The sequence below is a fragment of the Staurois parvus genome, unplaced genomic scaffold (genome assembly GCF_062004578.1).
Source record: "Staurois parvus isolate SC_StPar_1 unplaced genomic scaffold, SC_StPar_1.0 ptg003538l, whole genome shotgun sequence".
In the NCBI taxonomy this organism is placed as follows: Eukaryota; Metazoa; Chordata; class Amphibia; order Anura; family Ranidae; genus Staurois; species Staurois parvus.
The window spans coordinates 82,501-98,434 of record NW_028321334.1 but is presented as its reverse complement, the minus strand read 5'-3'; the positions used below and the strand labels follow the sequence as shown (position 1 = coordinate 98,434).

At 45.5% G+C, this 15,934-nt stretch overlaps 1 protein-coding gene across 1 annotated transcript in view; it reads left to right on the top strand.

The window, feature by feature from the left end:
- The window catches only part of LOC149427728 (junctional adhesion molecule A-like), a 46,695-nt gene that overhangs the window by 16,815 nt on the left and 13,946 nt on the right, over nucleotides 1-15,934 (top strand). The window lies entirely within an intron of this gene.

Sequence of the window (15,934 nt, the reverse complement as noted above, 5' to 3'; positions counted from 1 at the left end):
GGAATAGGAGGGCCCGGCTCGTGGAGCTTACAATCTAAAGGAAGGGGGAGGTGATACAAAAGGTGATAACTGCGGGGGATGATCTGGCGGAGGTGATCCAAGTACAGTTCTTAGGTGGGGGTGGGGGTGGGGTGGGCTTCCCTGAAGAAGTGAGTTTTCAAAGATCGCCTAAAGGCAGACAGGGTGGGGGCTGACCGGACATGCTGTGGTAGGGAGTTCCAGAGGATGGGAGAGGCTCTGGAGAAGTCCTGGAGGCAAGCGTGGGAGGAGGTGATGAGGGAGCTAGAGAGGAGGATATCATGGGAGGAGCGGAGTGGGCGATTTGGGTGGTATCTGTGGATGAGGTTGGCGATGTAGCTGGGGGCAGTGTTGTGGATGGCTTTGTAAGCTGTGGTTTGTATTTTGAATTTTATATGTCGGGTTAGTGGAGACCAGTGGAGGGATTGGCAGAGAGGGGTGGAGGACACTGAGTGGAGGCCAGTGGAGGGATTGGTAGAGAGGGGTGGAGGACACTGAGTGGAGGCCAGTGGAGGGATTGGTAGAAAGGGGTGGAGGACACTGAGTGGAGGCCAGTGGAAGGATTGGCAGAGAGGGGTGGAGGACACTAAGTAGACACCAGTGGAGGGATTGGCAGAGAGGGGTGGAGGCCAGTGGAGGGATTGGTAGAGAGGGGTGGAGGACACTGAATGGAGGCCAGTGCAGGGATTGGCAGAGAGGGGTGGAGGACACTGAATGGAGGCCAGTGCAGGGATTGGCAGAGAGGGGTGGAGGACACTGAATGGAGACCAGTGGAGGGATTGGCAGAGAGCGGTGGAGGACACTGAGTGGAGGCCAGTGGAGGGATTGGCAGAGAGGGGTGGAGGACACTGAGTGGAGGCCAGTGGAGGGATTGGCAGAGAGGGGTGGAGGACACTGAATGGAGGCCAGTGCAGGGATTGGCAGAGAGGGGTGGAGGACACTGAGTGGAGGCCAGTGGAGGGATTGGCAGAGAGGGGTGGAGGACACTGAGTGGAGGCCAGTGGAAGGATTGGCAGAGAGGGGTGGAGGACACTAAGTGGACACCAGTGGAGGGATTGGTAGAGAGGGGTGGAGGACACTGAATAGAGGCCAGTGGAGGGATTGGCAGAGAGGGATGGAGGACACTGAATGGAGACCAGTGGAGGGATTGGCAGAGAGGGGTGGAGGACACTGAATGGAGACCTGTGGAGGGATTGGCAGAGAGGGGCAGCAGTCACTGATCGGTTGGTAAGGTGTATGAGTCAAGCAGCAGCATTCATAATAGACTGAAGGGGGGATAGCCTGTGTAACATCTTCCTCAAGGACTCCTAGGGGGTCTGGATCTAGCGTTTGCAATGTAGGGGTGCAGTAAAAAATGTCAGGGAGGCAGAGGACAGGGGGTCACTGCTGTCAGGGCAGAGGACAGGGGGTCACTGCTGTCAGGGCAGAGGACAGGGGCACAGCTGCTTCTCCTATCCCTGCACTGCACACAGCCTGGGCACAGGCAGCAGAGCTCCTCCTCCCCACACAAAGCATATCTGAGATCAGTAGATTGTCAATCAAGGGCAGTATAGTGTCAAACTAGGGTGTACAGTATATGATTAGGTGGTATAGTATCAGATTAGGGCAACATAGTGTCAGATTAGGGCGGTATAGTGGCGGGTTGGGGCGGCATAGTGGCGGGTTGGGGCGGTATAGTGGCGGGTTGGGGCGGTATAGTGGCGGGTTGGGGCGGCATAGTGGCGGGTTGGGACGGTATAGTGGCGGGTTGGGGCGGTATAGTGTCAGATTAGGGCGGTATAGTGGCGGGTTGGGGCGGCATAGTGGCGGGTTGGGGCGGTATAGTGGCGGGTTGGGGCGGCATAGTGGCGGGTTGGGGCGGCATAGTGGCGGGTTGGGGCGGTATAGTGGCGGGTTGGGGCGGTATAGTGGCGGGTTGGGGCGGCATAGTGGCGGGTTGGGGCGGCATAGTGGCGGGTTGGGGCGGCATAGTGGCGGGTTGGGACGGCATAGTGGCGGGTTGGGGCGGCATAGTGGCGGGTTGGGGCGGTATAGTGGCGGGTTGGGGCGGCATAGTGGCGGGTTGGGGCGGCATAGTGGCGGGTTGGGACGGTATAGTGGCGGGTTGGGGCGGTATAGTGCCGGGTTGGGGTGGTATAGTGCCGGGTTGGGGTGGTATAGTGCCAGGTTAGGGCGGCATAGTGGCGGGTAAGGGCATTATAGTGGTGGGTTATGGAAGTATAGTGGCAGGTTAGGGTACTATAGTGGCAGGTTAGGGTTAGCTTTGGGGGGGGGCACAGCTAAAATCTGGGGTGGCACAGCCCTTTCCTAGCTGGCAGAGCCCCCAGCACAGGGGTCCTCCCAGTCAGTAGGCTGGACCTTAGAACTCACCCAGGCTGCCAGGCCTCAGAATATTTATGGACTTTCCCTCCAACTATTGGACACACCTGCCCAGGGATTGGCTGGAGATCCATAATTTTTTTTTCAAGCTTCCTGCCCTGCTCTTCCTCCCACTATATTTCTAGAACTCCCCACAAGTTAGGGGAACATAGCAGACCAGCAACCGGTGAGACACTGAACAACTCCTAATAATTAAATCAACTCGCTTCTTCTTTTTAAAGGCCTTTTAGCCCAATTTTATTTAAACGAAAGTTCAATAACAAAATGTTTCCCACACAGAGGTATCCACCATCCAACAAATGCAACAAATATTCAGCCTCCTGGCTTGTACACCGATTTGCATCTGTCTCCTGCAGACTCTATCCAAAATGATTGTTTTGCACCCAGCGAGCCTCTAGCACACAGCTACTCTGGCTTCCACCTCTACTAGGTGAAGCCCACCTGACTCCAAGGCAGCGACCTCCTGTCTGCCGGGGTGGAGCCCTCCTGACTCCTGTCTGCCGGGGTGGAGCCCAGAATCATGGTTGGAGCCTCTACAAAAAGGCCTGCACACACCTGCACAATCAGTGTGCTGGCTGCTCTCAAAACCTGGACCCAGGATTGGAGATTTGGGGGGGGGGTCTCCAGCAGCCCTCCCTCCTGATGGGACTGTCTGCTGGTGTGAAGTTTGAATACCTGCGTGTCTCTTGTTGTAAATGTAGATTGCCCCGCCCTGTGTCATTATGCAGGGAGGAGGGATTGTCCCCTGAGTGTATATATCTTGTATCTGTGTTCCAATAAACTAGTCTACCTCCTGGATTACTTCAAGACTGGTGTCGTCTAGTCTTGTATGGTCGGCTGTGGTGTCTGTGGTCGGTATTTGAACGGGGATATGGTATCCTAACGGAAGTACTCAGCGCAGTCTGGGGTCGGTTCCGTTACATTGGTGGCAGCGGTGGGATTGTGCTTCCAAACTGTGAACACGTCCAAACCACCACCGGGATTCAAGAACAGGAAAGGAGATGTCGGTCACCCCAGTGGAGATATGGACCTGGCATCAGAGTTCCCGTGGCTGCTGCGGATCGTTCTTGCAACATACCCCAGGACTGTGTCTGTGGATCAGTACCTGGAGCTCAGGCAGCGGATTTGGGTGGTGCTTTGGAGAGGAGCCGTCCAGGCTGCTGGTATGTACAAGGGCAAGTGCTATCCAACCCCAGGGGAACGGGCCAGGGACCATCGGATGTTATGGATGCCATTCCTGGGAGAGCGACCCCAGGAGCAATGGGTGACTGAGTTGGACAGGCTGGTCCAGCAGGAGATAGAGCTGGACAACCGATATCGGGGTCTGCAATGGTACGCACAGCAGGAATATTTAGGGGTGACAACAGAATGCTCTCCGGAGGGATATGACTTTGGTGGCCCTGGATTGCTGTGGGAGAGCCTTACAGATCATTTTGTGTTTGGCGATGAAGGAGAACCTACCCTGGAGGACCTGCGAGAAGACAGAGAGGCTATGTTCAGTCTCACATTTTGAGGGGACAGCAAATTTACATGTTTAACAAGCTGTACACTGACTACGTCACATTGTAACAAAGTGCAATTTCTTCAGTGTTGTCACATGAGGAGATAGAATAGAATATTTACAAAAATGTGAGGGGGGGGGGACTCACTTCTGGGAATACTGTGTATGTGTATATATATATATATTAATAGTGCCCATGTGCCGGGAACTTGAGCGAAGGTGTGAATTGATTTAGAGAATTGAAAAAGACACAGATTACAGTACAGATTACATCCGGTCACTAACCTCTTGTGGCTGTGAAGGAGGTTCAGTTTCCTGTCTTGTAGAGTTTGGTTTGTTCCATCACTCACACGGCATCAGTAATTCGTTCACCTACCTGGAGATAGCATGGAGCCCATAATCCTCCTCCTGGGGGTGATCTCAGGTAAGTACACACAGCACAGTCCAGGCTGTAGGTTTGGGAATTTTGTTTATTATATTAACCCCTTCTATACCGGGCAATTTTACCCCCTTCCTGCCGAGGCCATTTTTCACGTTTCAGCGCTCTCACACTTTGAGTGACAATTGCGCGGTCATACAACATTGTACCCAAACTAAAATGTTACCATTTTCTTCACACAACTAGTGCTTTCTTTTGGTGGTATTTAATCACCACCGGGGTTTTTATTTTTTGCTAAATTAACAAAAAAAGACCAAAAATTTTGAAAAAAAAACACGTTTTTCTTTGTTTCTGTTATAAAAGTTTACAAATAAATAATTGTTCTTCATAAATTTAGGCCGAGATGTATTCTGCTACATGTCTTTGGTGAAAATAACCCAAATTAGGATGTATTTTTTAGTTTGTAGGGAAGTTATAGAGTTCACAAACTATGGTATAGATCTGAATATTGATCAATCCTGAAGTACTGACAGCCAATCTCATTTCTTGAGGTCCAAGAATGTCAGAACAGTACAGATATCCCCCAAATGTCAGGACAGTACAGATATCCCCCAAATGTCAGAACGGTACAGATACCCCCCAAATGTCAGAACGGTACAGATATCCCCCAAATGTCAGGACAGTACAGATATCCCCCAAATGTCAGGACAGTACAGATATCCCCCAAATGTCAGAACAGTACAGATATCCCCCAAATGTCAGAACAGTACAGATATCCCCCAAATGTCAGAACGGTACAGATATCCCCCAAATGTCAGGACGGTACAGATATCCCCCAAATGTCAGAACGGTACAGATACCCCCCAAATGTCAGGACGGTACAGATACCCCCCAAATGTCAGGACGGTACAGATATCCCCCAAATGTCAGGACGGTACAGATATCCCCCAAATGTCAGGACGGTACAGATATCCCCCAAATGTCAGGACGGTACAGATATCCCCCAAATGTCAGGACGGTACAGATATCCCCCAAATGTCAGGAGAGTACAGATATCCCCCCAAATGTCAGAACGGTACAGATATCCCCCCAAATGTCAGGACGGTACAGATATTCCCCCAAATGTCAGAACGGTACAGATATCCCCCCAAATGTCAGGACGGTACAGATATCCCCCAAATGTCAGAACAGTACAGATATCCCCCAAATGTCAGGACAGTACAGATATCCCCCAAATGTCAGGGCGGTACAGATATCCCCCAAATGTCAGGAGAGTACAGATATCCCCCCAAATGTCAGGACGGTACAGATATCCCCCAAATGTCAGGACGGTACAGATATCCCCCAAATGTCAGGACGGTACAGATATCCCCCAAATGACCCCTTTTTGCAGAGTAGACAGTCTGACGTATTTCATAAGAAGAATGGCGAGTTTTTTGAAGTTGTATTTTTTTTGTCATAATTTTTCGGAAAATGAAAAAATGAAAAAAATTATTTTCATTATTTTTTTTTTCCATCCTGTCACCAGTGCAGTACAGCGTCATCATATAACTGGCATGGCGGTGAACAGGGACACTGACTGGTGACAGTATGAAAAAAAAATATATATATATATATATATTTTTTTTTTTAAGATTTTTTTTTCAGATTTTACTATGACCAAAGTAGTATAATGTTACCATAGTAACATTGTACTACTTTGGGGAAGTGATCAGTATTTTGTTTTTACACAATTTGCTTATAGTAAAGAATTACTTTCCTATAAGCAAGCATTTACCAGAATGAAATCGATTCATTCAGGGTTTTTTTTTTTTTTTTGTGCTTAGCTGTGATTTGGCCACAGCTAATCACATGACATGTGCATGTGATCGCTGTGACCATTCACAGCTAGGCACTAGTATACAATGGATGGCATGAATGAAGCCATCCATTGTATACAACTGTCATGTGACCTGCTGTGATTGGTCACAGCAGGTCACATGGTAGCAGCAACGGGGGCGGTACTCAGATCTGTCATCGGCCGTGTCCGAGGTACACGGCCGGTGACAGATCGCGCCGCTGCGCGGCTCTACAACCGTGCGAACTGCGCATGTGCGGGAGCACGCTAAATGGCGTGCACCCGGAAAGCTGAAGCATTTTTGCGGCCGCCAAACGGCTATAGGCCAGGCGGCTAATGGTTAATATATTTTATTATCTTTTTTTCTATTTCTTGCAAAGATGTCTTTAAAACCACGCTATTAACTTTTAGTAAAAGTTTCTTTTCACAACGTCCGGCATTTTTTGCTGGCTGATAGCTAAGAAGAGTGGGAAATTTGAGTGGTGAGTGAAAAAGTTTTACTTTTGTCTGCTGGTGACTGCTGGTGCTTGTAGTTGTTTTATTTTCTTCTTTGGGTCTTGCTGAAAGCTTTTACTATATTTACATCCTTTTTTCTGTCACTTTTTAAATAGCATTTTTTTTTCCTTTCCTTGTCTTCCTGTAGTCTGCTAATTAAGGGGCGGGGTTAATTGGTCTCAGGCGATACAGGTCTATATAACTTTCTGTAGAGCTCACTCTGGACATTTGATAAGTGGAGTTAAAAAACTGGAGTTGGAAACAGGAGATTATAACCGGAGTCTACTGACCTGTATGTGACAACTGATATTTCCTGCTAATACTGTACCTGGGACATGAGGTCTAGCGGGGTGGAAGGGTTTGGGCCGCGTGTGGAAGGGTTTGTGCCGTGCACATGCGGAAGGGTTTGGGCCGCATGTGGAAGGGTTTGGGCCGTGCGCAGTGTGCCGCGTGTATACAACAATGGAGCAACAGCTCCCGGATGGATTCCGCTGTGACAGATGTGAGCCGGTTGCCCTTCTGGAATCTCACGTTAGAGGTCTGGAGGAGAAAGTTGCAACACCGGGAAGAACCAACAACCTTGAAAGGGGTCTTCTGCTCTCTGAGCGGGTAGCTAATGGGATTGATGTGGAGGGCGGAGGGTCTAATCAGGATTATCAGGTAGGAAGATGGGTTATTGTAATGAGAGGGAGTGGTCGGGGCTCACAGAAAAGGAAGGCTGGCCCTGGGTTTGTGAACCCAAACAGATTTGCCAAGCTGGGTGAAGATGTGGGGGTGACAAGCTCAGGGGTGGCAGCCCTGGATGTCACTGCTATCTCTAACAGCCGGGAGGGCAGACCATCTGGGAGGGGTGGTGAGGGTAGTGCAGGAAGGTCTAGACTGGGGGGGGATTGTAGTGCAGGAAGGTCTAGACTGGGGGGGGGGATTGTAGTGCAGGAAGGCCTAGACTGGGGGGGGATTGTAGTGCAGGAAGGCCTAGACTGGGGGGGGGATTGTAGTGCAGGAAGGCCTAGACTGGGGGGGGATTGTAGTGCAGGAAGGCCTACACAGCTGGTGGTAGTAGGGGATACTATAATCAGAAGGACTGATAGAATAATTTGTTGCCAGGATCGCCTCAACCGAATGGTTTGCTGTCTCCCTGGTGCCACGGTTCTGCATGTGGTGGGCCGAGTTGATAAATTACGGGGAGGGGCGGGGCATGACCCATGTGTCTTGCTCCATGTTGGAACCAATGACAGAATACATGGAAGGTGGAGTCTCCTTAAGAGTCAATGTAAAGAACTCGGCTGCAAGTTGAAGGGAAGGACCTCCAAGGAGATATTCTCTGAAATATTACCTGTGCCATGTGCAACTCAGGAGAGACGGGGAGATTAGAGAACTCCATGCATGGCTGAAGACCTGGTGTAAGAGGGAAGGATTTGGGTTTCTAGAGCACTGGGCTGACTTTTCATTGGGGTGCAACCGATATGCTAGAGATGGTCTACACCTAAATGGAAGGGGGTCTGCTGTGCTGGGGGAGGGGTTTATGGGAAGGCTGGAAGAGTATATAAACTAGGATGGAGGGGAGGGAGAATTTGATTATAAGGGGGTAGACAGATCAGACCGGGGTCAGTACTTATTGGGGGGTGGAATGGGGAAAGATGGGGGGAGGGCTATGGCAGATAAGAAGGTTCCATGTTACAAACAACCAGTGGAATTGGTATCATTTGTATGAGAATAAAAAATATGGAAAATCCGTGTGAACAAGGTGTCGGTGAATGAACAATGTGTCGGTGAATGAACAAGGTGTCAGTGAATGAACAAGGTGTCAGTGAATGAACAAGGTGTCAGTGAATGAAAGTGTTTGTTCCCCAATGCCAGAAGTCTGCCCAGCACAATAGGTGAGTTGGAAGGTTCGGTGAATGAAGAGAACTAGGATTGAATTGGTATTGCTGAATCTTGGCTTCATTCCTCACATGACTTCATATTCCTGGCTAGGTTCTCTTTCGGAGAGACATGTTAATAGGAGAGGTGGTGGTGTCTGTCTCTATGTGAGAAGTGATCTCACAGCGAGTGTGAAGGAAGACATAGTTGATGGAGAGTGTGATGAGGTGTACTTGGACAGAGGGGTGGCGGTGGACGTGGTATACTTGGACAGAGGGGGGGCGGTGAACGTGGTATACTTGGACCGGGGGGTGGCGGTGGACGTGGTATACTTGGACAGAGGGGTGGCGGTGGACGTGGTATACTTGGACAGAGGGGTGGCGGTGGACGTAGTATACTTGGACAGAGGGGTGGCGGTGGACGTGGTATACTTAAACAGAGGGGTGGATGTGGTATACTTGGACAGAGGGGTGGATGTGGTATACTTGGACAGAGGGGGGGCGGTGGACGTGGTATACTTGGACAGAGGGGTGGCGGTGAACGTGGTATACTTGGACCGGGGGGTGGTGGTGGACGTGGTATACTTGGACAGAGGGGTGGCGGTGGATGTGGTATACTTGGACAGAGGGGTGGCGGTGGACGTAGTATACTTGGACAGAGGGGTGGCGGTGGACGTGGTATACTTAAACAGAGGGGTGGATGTGGTATACTTGGACAGAGGGGTGGATGTGGTATACTTGGACAGAGGGGGGGCGGTGGACGTGGTATACTTGGACAGAGGGGTGGCGGTGGACGTGGTATACTTGGACAGAGGGGTGGCGGTGGACGTGGTATACTTGGACAGAGGGGTGGCGGTGGATGTGGTATACTTGGACAGAGGGGTGGCGGTGGACGTGGTATACTTGGACAGAGGGGTGGCGGTGGACGTGGTATACTTGGACAGAGGGGTGGCGGTGGACGTGGTATACTTAAACAGAGGGGTGGATGTGGTATACTTGGACAGAGGGGGGGCGGTGGACGTGGTATACTTGGACAGAGGGGTGGCGGTGGACGTGGTATACTTGGACAGAGGGGTGGCGGTGGACGTGGTATACTTGGACAGAGGGGTGGCGGTGGACGTGGTATACTTGAACCGAGGGGTGGCGGTGGACGTGGTATACTTGGACAGAGGGGTGGCGGTGGACGTGGTATACTTGGACACAGTTCCCCACACACGGCTAATGTGTAAGGTAAAGTCTACTGGCTGGAACAATCCGAATGTAAATGGATAGAAAACTGAGGTTTTTTTTTCTGAAGTCAACACTCTTAGGAGTGTCAACCCCCTGGTCCCTTGCTGTGCTTCACAGGGTCGTGGATCAGGGGGTACCACCAGTCCTCCTGTACGGGATCCAGGCCAGCACGGGTGCCAGGCAGCTGGGTTAATCAGATGTGGACGGGGAGGGTGATCAGCATGGTGGGGGTGGGGGACAATTATTGGAACTGATCCCCTCTATGATCTCCATGTATAATACATAAGGGGGGATATGATCTCCATGTATAATACATAAGGGGGGATATGATCTCCATGTATAATACATAAGGGGGGATATGATCTCCATGTATAATACATAAGGGGGGATATGATCTCCATGTATAATACATGAGGGGGGATGTGATCTCCATGTATAATACATAAGGGGGGGATATGATCTCCATGTATAATACATAAGGGGGGATATGATCTCCATGTATAATACATAAGGGGGGATATGATCTCCATGTATAATACATAAGGGGGGGATATGATCTCCATGTATAATACATAAGGGGGGGATATGATCTCCATGTATAATACATAAGGGAAGATATGATCTCCATGTATAATACATAAGGGGGATATGATCACCATGTATAATACATAAGGGGGGATATGATCTCCATGTATAATACATAAGGGGGGATATGATCTCCATGTATAATACATAAGGGGGGATATGATCTCCATGTATAATACATAAGGGGGGATATGATCACCATGTATAATACATAAGGGGGGGATATGATCTCCATGTATAATACATAAGGGGGGATATGATCTCCATGTATAATACATAAGGGGGATATGATCTCCATGTATAATACATAAGGGGGGATATGATCACCATGTATAATACATAAGGGGGGGATATGATCTCCATGTATAATACATAAGGGGGGATATGATCTCCATGTATAATACATAAGGGGGATATGATCTCCATGTATAATACATAAGGGGGGATATGATCTCCATGTATAATACATAAGGGGGGATATGATCTCCATGTATAATACATAAGAGGGGATATGATCTTCATGTATAATACATAAGGGGGATATGATCTCCATGTATAATACATAAGGGGGGATATGATCTCCATGTATAATACATAAGAGGGGATATGATCTTCATGTATAATACATAAGGGGACTATGATCTCCATGTATAATACATAAGGGGGGATATGATCTCCATGTATAACACATAAGGGGGGATATGATCTCCATGTATAATACATAAGGGGGATATGATCTCCATGTATAATACATAGGGGGGATATGATCGCCATGTATAATACATAAGGGGGTATATGATCTCCATGTATAATACATAAGGGGTGATATTATCTCCATGTATAATACATAAGGGGTAATATGATCTCCATGTATAATACATAAGGGGGGATATGATCTCCATGTATGATACATAAGAGGGGATATGATCTTCATGTATAATACATAAGGGGGATATGATCTCCATGTATAATACATAAGGGGGGGGTATGATCTCCATGTATAATACATAAGGGGGGATATGATCTCCATGTATAATACATAAGGGGGGATATGATCTCCATGTATAATACATAAGGGGGGATATGATCTCCATGTATAATACATAAGGGGGGATATGATCTCCATGTATAATACATAAGGGGGGATATGATCACCATGTATAATACATAAGGGGGGGATATGATCTCCATGTATAATACATAAGGGGGGATATGATCTCCATGTATAATACATAAGAGGGGATATGATCTCCATGTATAATACATAAGAGGGGATATGATATTCATGTATAATACATAAGGGGGATATGATCTTCATGTATAATACATAAGGGGGGGATATGATCTCCATGTATAATACATAAGGGGGGATATGATCTCCATGTATAATACATAAGGGGGGATATGATCTTCATGTATAATACATAAGGTGGATATGATCTCCATGTATAATACATAAGGGGGATATGATCACCATGTATAATACATAAGGGGGGGATATGATCTCCATGTATAATACATAAGGGGGGATATGATCTCCATGTATAATACATAAGGGGGATATGATCTCCATGTATAATACATAAGGGGGGATATGATCTCCATGTATAATACATAAGGGGGGATATGATCTCCATGTATAATACATAAGGGGGATATGATCTCTATGTATAATACATAAGGGGGGATATGATCTCCATGTATAATACATAAGGGGGGGATATGATCTCCATGTATAATATATAAGGGGGGGATATGATCTCCATGTATAATACATAAGGGGGGATATGATCTCCAAGTATAATACATAAGGGGGATATGATCTCCATGTATAATACATAAGGGGGGATATGATCTCCATGTATAATACATAAGGGGGAAATGATCTCCATGTATAATACATAAGGGGGGGATATGATCTCCATGTATAATACATAAGGGGGGATATGATCTCCATATATAATACATAAGGGGGATATGATCACCATGTATAATACATAAGGGGGGATATGATCTCCATATATAATACATAAGGGGGGATATGATCTCCATGTATAATACATAAGGGGGGATATGATCTCCATGTATAATACATAAGGGGGGGATATGATCTCCATGTATAATACATAAGGGGGGATATGATCTCCATATATAATACATAAGGGGGATATGATCTCCATGTATAATACATAAGGGGGATATGATCTCCATCTATAATACATAAGGGGGGATATGATCACCATGTATAATACATAAGGGGGGATATGATCTCCATATATAATACATAAGGGGGGATATGATCTCCATGTATAATACATAAGGGGGGATATGATCTCCATGTATAATACATAAGGGGGATATGATATCAATGTATAATACATAAGGGGGGGATATGATCTCCATGTATAATACATAAGGGGGATATGATCTCCATGTATAATAAATAAGGGGGGATATGATCTCCATGTATAATACATAAGGGGGGATATGATCACCATGTATAATACATAAGGGGGATATGATCTCCATGTATAATACATAAGGGGGGGATATGATCTCCATGTATAATACATAAGGGGGGATATGATCTCCATGTATAATACATAAGGGGGGATATGATCTCCATGTATAATACATAAGGGGGGATATGATCACCATGTATAATACATAAGGGGGGATATGATCTCCATGTATAATACATAAGGGGGGGATATGATCTCCATGTATAATACATAAGAGGGGATATGATCTTCATGTATTATACATAAGGGGGGATATGATCTTCATGTATAATACATAAGGGGGGGATATGATCTCCATGTATAATACATAAGGGGGATATGATCACCATGTATAATACATAAGGGGGGATATGATCTCCATGTATAATACATAAGGGGGGATATGATCTCCATGTATAATACATAAGGGGGGATATGATCTCCATGTATAATACATAAGGGGGGATATGATCTCCATGTATAATACATAAGGGGGGATATGATCTCCATGTATAATACATAAGGGGGGATATGATCTCCATGTATAATACATAAGGGGGGGATATGATCTCCATGTATAATACATAACGGGGGAAATGATCTCCATGTATAATACATAAGGGAAGATATGATCTCCATGTATAATACATAAGGGGGATATGATCACCATGTATAATACATAAAGGGGGGATATGATCTCCATGTATAATACATAAGGGGGGATATGATCCCCATGTATAATACATAAGGGGGGGATATGATCTCCATGTATAATACATAAGGGGGATATGATCCCCATGTATAATACATAAGGGGGGATATGATCTCCATGTATAATACATAAGGGGGGATATGATCACCATGTATAATACATAAGGGGGGATATGATCTCCATGTATAATACATAAGAGGGGATATGATCTTCATGTATAATACATAAGGGGGGATATGATCTTCATGTATAATACATAAGGGGGGGATATGATCTCCATGTATAATACATAAGGGGGATATGATCACCATGTATAATACATAAGGGGGGATATGATCTCCATGTATAATACATAAGGGGGGATATGATCTCCATGTATAATACATAAGGGGGGATATGATCTCCATGTATAATACATAAGAGGGGATATGATCTTCATGTATAATACATAAGGGGGATATGATCTTCATGTATAATACATAAGGGGGGGATAGGATCTCCATGTATAATACATAAGGGGGATATGATCTCCATGTATAATACATAAGGGGGGATATGATCTCCATGTATAATACATAAGGGGGGATATGATCTCCATGTATAATACATAAGGGGGGATATGATCTCCATGTATAATACATAAGGGGGGATATGATCTCCATGTATAATACATAAGGGGGGATATGATCACCATGTATAATACATAAGGGGGGGATATGATCTCCATGTATAATACATAAGGGGGGATATGATCTCCATGTATAATACATAAGAGGGGATATGATCTTCATGTATAATACATAAAGGGGGATATGATCACCATGTATAATACATAAGGGGAATATGATCTCCATGTATAATACATAAGGGGGGATATGATCTCCATGTATAATACATAAGGGGGATATGATCACCATGTATAATACATAAGGGGGGGATATGATCTCCATGTATAATACATAAGGGGGGATATGATCTCCATGTATAATACATAAGGGGGGATATGATCTCCATGTATAATACATAAGGGGGGATATGATCTTCATGTATAATACATAAGGGGGATATGATCTCCATGTATAATACATAAGGGGGATATGATCACCATGTATAATACATAAGGGGGGGATATGATCTCCATGTATAATACATAAGGGGGGATATGATCTCCATGTATAATACATAAGGGGGATATGATCTCCATGTATAATACATAAGGGGGGATATTATCTCCATGTATAATACATAAGGGGGGATATGATCACCATGTATAATACATAAGGGGGGATATGATCTCCATGTATAATACATAAGGGGGGATATGATCTCCATGTATAATACATAAGAGGGGATATGATCTTCATGTATAATACATAAGGGGGATATGATCTCCATGTATAATACATAAGGGGGGATATGATCTCCATGTATAATACATAAGGGGGGATATGATCTCCATGTATAATACATAAGGGGGATATGATCTCTATGTATAATACATAAGGGGGGATATGATCTCCATGTATAATACATAAGGGGGGGATATGATCTCCATGTATAATACATAAGGGGGGGATATGATCTCCATGTTTAATACATAAGGGGGGATATGATCTCCATGTATAATACATAAGGGGGATATGATCTCCATGTATAATACAGAAGGGGGATATGATCTCCATGTATAATACATAAGGGGGAATATGATCTCCATGTATAATACATAAGGGGGATATGATCTCCATGTATAATACATAAGGGGGGGATATGATCTCCATGTATAATACATAAGGGGGGATATGATCTCCATATATAATACATAAGGGGGATATGATCTCCATGTATAATACATAAGGGGGATATGATCTCCATCTATAATACATAAGGGGGGATATGATCACCATGTATAATACATAAGGGGGGATATGATCTCCATATCTAATACATAAGGGGGGATATGATCTCCATGTATAATACATAAGGGGGGATATGATCTCCATGTATAATACATAAGGGGGATATGATATCAATGTATAATACATAAGGGGGGGATATGATCTCCATGTATAATACATAAGGGGGGATATGATCTCCATGTATAATACATAAGGGGGGATATGATCTCCATGTATAATACATAAGGGGGGATATGATCACCATGTATAATACATAAGGGGGATATGATCTCCATGTATAATACATAAGGGGGGGATATGATCTCCATGTATAATACATAAGGGGGGATATGATCTCCATCTATAATACATAAGGGGGATATGATCTCCATGTATAATACATAAGGGGGGATATGATCTCCATCTATAATACATAAGGGGGATATGATCTCCATGTATAATACATAAGGGGGGATATGATCTCCATGTATAATACATAAGGGGGGATATGATCTCCATCTATAATACATAAGGGGGGAT